We start from the raw sequence: 5,524 nt of genomic DNA on the forward strand, positions 1-5,524 counted from the left end.
GAAGATATTACAGCTAAATGCGTTCACTAAAATCAATCATGTTGTTTTAAAAATGTTTTGCTCTTTTTCTGTTTTGTGTTTTCTGCCCTCTTAGTTGTTTCAGATAACTCCACACATAATATAAAGCAAAATAAAGTGAAATCGAAAGTATTTCTTTCGAGAAGGGCGGAGCTTTTTTAAGACTGTCCTGCTGTGGCATGATTAAACAGTATTAGAACTGAAATAATTGTCTGTTTGCAGATTTAACAGAGTTCAGGTCCCTGAAAGCAGCAGATTGAGCTGTGAGCTGTATTTTATAATCTCAACATCAAAGACACAACAGGAGAGAAAGTGTCTTCAGCACTGAGAGGGAATTCAGTCTCATTACTTTCAGTCAAGATGACTGTTCTTGTGTTTCAATAATAATGTTCAGAAATAATGTTTCAGAGTAGTGTGCTGCAGTGCTATTACATGACACACAGTGAACATTAATTCAGCTCAGCTGTCCAGACTGATACCTCACAAAGAAATGTGTTAATAAGGGGTTAATGCTAGTAAATAATGCTATATTGCCCTGTTGAACTCATTTCTGAACTTTACTTATTGAGCAGAACTAAATCAACACTGAACAATGATATTATTTTCTTGTTGGCAGTTACACTAAGTGGAGAAAGCGATATATTCACTAAGTTCAAATAATTATCAATTCTGTTACACTAAAGAGTGATACGTGTAAATAGTAGTTAGGTGACAGATATTTATACCTCAGTACTGAAGTGCATTATAAAACAGTATGAAATAACATATTGAGTGTAAATTATCATAATAAAATTATTAATTGGATGCTGATTAGGACAAGCCCTCTCTACACCTACAATAAACACTTTATTATTAATGAGGCATTTTATTTCCACTTTTCAAGTATTTCCTTAATTTTTATTGAGAATAAATGCATTTCTGATCAGGGTCAGTTTCTTCATACGTGGATTACGCAGCTCGCTGGAGTTTATTGTTGGTGATTTGACAGGATTGTTAAGTTAGAAGCTGATACTGTAATAAATAAACAGATTTAACAAATGCTGCACTGTGTTTTTGAGTTTGAGCTCTGGAGATACATTTTTGAGAAATGTAGCCAATCACTGACATGTTTGATGATCTCTTGAATGCAATGTGTTTAAGAGGTTTTGTTCAGTGCAGAGTAATGCAGTTTTAACAGTTTTACTGATTTTAATGGAAAGCTGTGAGATCGTGTACTGAGATGAGAGACAGAGTTTTAATATAATTGTGAAGTAAGCTGTGTTTTGCACTTTTTGAGGTTATATAGTAGATATAATCTGTTGAATAAGAGTATTGTTTGTCATGCTACTAAGAGCACCGATGGTGAATTACATGCTGCAAAGTTTAGTGAGTGACATCTTCATGAATGTGTGATTTCAGTCTGAAGCTGCTTTTGACATCGTAATACTAGCACAGGACAAACATATGGCATTTCTATTTATTTCAAAGGCTATGTGCTTAATATGTAGCTCTGCTTGACACATTTTGTATCAGGGTCACTGCTCCTTGTTTGAAGACCCCTGATATAGAAGCACTACAGAGATAAAGCTGACTTCATTTGACTCAATCAGAAACGTGCCGTAGAGATTAAGGTATAATTTATCTCCTCCTAACAATATTGTTTTTAGATACACAACAATATTTTGAAGGTTTACACTAACACGTATATGTACTTAAAGTATGTATAAAGTGTTGAAACGTGTTGCATTGTGGGAAACAGTATCCCATGCAGTGTCTTCAGATGCATACATAAAATTTCTGCAAAAATGTAAATGTAGCAGGTAATCCAGGAGCTCTATGCATTCTGAGAATTCTCTCACTATTCTCAGTATACACACAGCACACTGCAGTATAGTAGGAGATGTGCGGTAGTATGTCATTCTGAACCCAGCTCAGCACTGATTTCAGGGAACATGAGTTATATTCAGCAGATTCTGACAAATATAGTAGGTCATCCGTGTATTTCATGAGTGCGGAAAGACTGCATACTATTCACTGTATACATACTAGATACTGCAGAAATAGTAAGAGTAGTATGATAGTGAGGCATTTCGAACACAGCATGAGTTTAAAACTACAGGATTCGACACCGAATGTTCAGTTCAGTTTGCAGCAGTTTGTGCGTCTGCTTGCTGCAGAGAGACGTTCATCTCCACCGGGTGTTTTAAGAGGAGAAAAACACGTCTCAAACCTCCACCAGTGTTCAACTTGTGTTAAAAGCTCTTAATCTATTTCTGACATCCTATTTAACTTAGCAATATTTTCTGACAATAAAATGATTAACACTTATTCCCGAGGTACTTAATAGAAAATACAACTGTTCATTGTTAGCTCATGTTAGCTCAGGTCTATTTAATTAATATTCCTATACAAATTTGTATTTTAATAATGCATTAGTAAATGTTGATATTAATATTAACAGGGATTAATAAAAGCTTTACAAATTTTTTTCTTGTTAGTTCATGTTCAGTAATGTAAAAAATGGAACCTTATTATAAAGTGTGACCACATAATGCATATGACTTGCATAGTAATAAGATTAGTTTGAAGCCCCTTTTTTATTTGTAGGCTCAACATTCATCATCTGAATTGCCATATTATTCATCTTAGTAACATATTGTTGCTTCCAGGTCATGATGAGCATTCAATTGTTTTCATGAACCAGTCTGTTCATCTGCAGTCTGTCAGAGAGAGAGGAAAGATGAGTCTCTCACAGAAACAGAGGTAAGACTGTTTTAAACACTTTCTGTGAGGAATAAAACCCCATCAGTAATGGAGTCCTTTTCTTGCTGTTGCCATGAATTAAATTTAGTTTCTCCAAGATACTCTTTAAAGAGCCACACAGATGGGAAATCAAAAATTACCTGTATTACAGTGTATAATGAAGCTGTCCATCAGTGTAAACAATGTGCAAAGTAATTAATCCAAAAAGTACACGATTAAATGTAAATAATGGGCAAACTAGATATCATTTACATTAATAAAAATATACATCAAAACTATTACAGTGTAAATTAGTGGATAATTTTAAAGGGAAATGTAAAAGATATTTGTCTCTTTCCCAGACTCGTTTACTGTACACAGGTCATTTTTCATTATATTCATTGCTATAGATACAAGAAATTGTATGACACAGCTGTGTTTTTTAGTGAAGTAGAAAATGAGAAGGATGAGAAAGCAGCGCTTCACTTGACTGTCAGACCTGATGAGTTAGTGAACTATTTTGTGTTCAACTGGACTAAACAAACTCCAAATCGGGACAAAAAAAAAAAACATCTTTAAATGAGACTGAAGTATCTGTTATAGTTTTCTCTGTTCTTTGTGTCATTAGTGTAAGATCAGGATCACATGTGTCCAGCTCTGTGTCTGTGCAGAGTGACCGGTCAAAAGAAGGTGAGCCACCGGACTTCAGTGAGAAAAAAGCATCATCTACCAAAAGGTATTTAATGTTTTGATACTGTCTGTATTGTTTACACTGTCCATCAGTGTAAACAATGTGCAAAGTAATTAAACCAAAAAGTACACGATTTATAAAGTTATTGCTTATAAAGTAAGGAGTCGACTCTGAATCGCTGAAACGAGTCGTTATAGATTTCAAATCTTTTGCCCATCTCTATGTACGTCACTAGAACACTTTGCATAATAATCTCCGCCAACCGTCTTGGGAGAAACGAAGCTCTGACCTGCCCCACCCCCACACAGACGCTCTGGTTGGTGTGAGAGCATCATGTCGAGGAAGACAGTGTGTTTTTAATTGTAAAGGCAAGTTTGTTTTATTTTCACTGCCAAAGAATGAAGATCAGAAGAACCAATGGCTAAAATTAATTTTTACCACAATAACAGAGCAGTACAACAAATCCCTTTTGTTGTGTTCACAACATTTCACAGATGACTGCTTTCTAATCTCGGTGAGTACAAGGCGGGATTTTCAAAGCGTTTGGCCATAAAAGAGGGTTCATTACCCAACTATATTAGACCAACGAGCATCTCCGAATCAACAACGCGAAGTATGATTATGAAGTTATTGTTTGTTTCTCTCCGAGCGTCTTATCAGTATGTGTGCTGTCTGCAGCCTGTCTGCGCTTGATCGTTCATGTACAAACACGTCATTAAAATGAAGTGTAACTCCGTGAATACTCAACGAAGATACATGAGAGAAAGCTTGACATGTCTACTTTAAAACTAAACAAGTGCCTAAAACAGATATTCTGTGATAAAGAAATCCATATGAAAACAACGCGATGTCCGTTTTTCACGTCTCCCTTCATTATATCTAATGTGACCACGCCTCTGCGCTGAACGCTCTATTCAGATTCAAACTGAAGCGCGCGTCTTGAATGCGCCCACAAAGAAGAAAAAGCAGTGAGACTGTTCAAGTTTTTTATTTTACTGTTTGCTTCTCGATGAGAGGAATAAGACATAATTCACCCCAAAAAGATGCTAACGCATTGTTTACCATGAAGTTGTGTGCGGAACAACCAATCAAAACTGACTATGTTAGTTGACCAATCAGAACACAGTATGTTACCCGAAAGGTGGGTTTAAGGAAACTGAATCTTTGAACAGCTCCGCACGAACCGTTTGGGGATCTCTGAGAATTGAGGTCATTTTAAAATGATATTTTTGACACAATAACCTTGGATGGATTTAAACCTAATGTACAGGACTTATAAACAGTGATAGGAAGGTTAGAATTTCATTTACTGGCTCTTTAAACAAACACATCTGTGTAAAGAAAAGAGTACCATGTCTGAATGGTTTCGAAATTATCTGTACTGTTAATCTCTCAGAACCTGTAGAAATGACTTCAACAGAGCACTCATAATTTATCATATAAAGCTTATTGCATTACACATTTGGGGTTGTATATTAGTGTGTATAAATATAAATAATGGGCAAACTAGATATCATTAACATTAATAAAAAATATACATCAAACTATTACAGTGTAAATTAGTGGATCATTTTAAAGGGAAATGTAAAAGATATTTGTCTCTTTCCCAGACTCGTTTACTGTACACAGGTCATTTTTCATTATATTCATTGCTATAGATACAAGAAATTGTATGACACAGCTGTGTTTTTTAGTGAAGTAGAAAATGAGAAGGATGAGAAAGCAGCGCTTCACTTGACTGTCAGACCTGATGAGTTAGTGAACTAGTTATGTTCAACTGGACTAAACAAACTCCAAATCGGGACAAAAAAAAAAACATCTTTAAATGAGACTGAAGTATCTGTTATAGTTTTCTCTGTTCTTTGTGTCATTAGTGTAAGATCAGGATCACATGTGTCCAGCTCTGTGTCTGTGCAGAGTGACCGGTCAAAAGAAGGTGAGCCACCGGACTTCAGTGAGAAAAAAGCATCATCTACCAAAAGGTATTTAATGTTTTTCTTATTTTTTGTTGCACATGGACTGCTAGAAAATATTTCATTGAATATGTATCATGAATCTATAATTGTTTAAATATTTATCAGAATTTCATTAAAA

The 5,524-nt window shown here is 35.2% G+C and overlaps 1 long non-coding RNA gene across 1 annotated transcript in view; it reads left to right on the forward strand.

Moving 5' to 3' along the window:
• Positions 1-3,451, forward strand: part of LOC113070213 (uncharacterized) — a 3,864-nt gene extending 413 nt beyond the window's left edge. Inside the window, exons 2-3 of the long non-coding RNA XR_003279877.1 lie at positions 2,667-2,760; positions 3,368-3,451. This is a non-coding gene — a long non-coding RNA (uncharacterized LOC113070213). The remainder of the gene's footprint in view (positions 1-2,666; positions 2,761-3,367) is intronic.
• The last annotated feature ends 2,073 nt before the right edge of the window (positions 3,452-5,524 follow it).

Source organism: Carassius auratus, unplaced genomic scaffold (assembly GCF_003368295.1).
Source record: "Carassius auratus strain Wakin unplaced genomic scaffold, ASM336829v1 scaf_tig00003529, whole genome shotgun sequence".
In the NCBI taxonomy this organism is placed as follows: domain Eukaryota; kingdom Metazoa; phylum Chordata; class Actinopteri; order Cypriniformes; family Cyprinidae; genus Carassius; species Carassius auratus.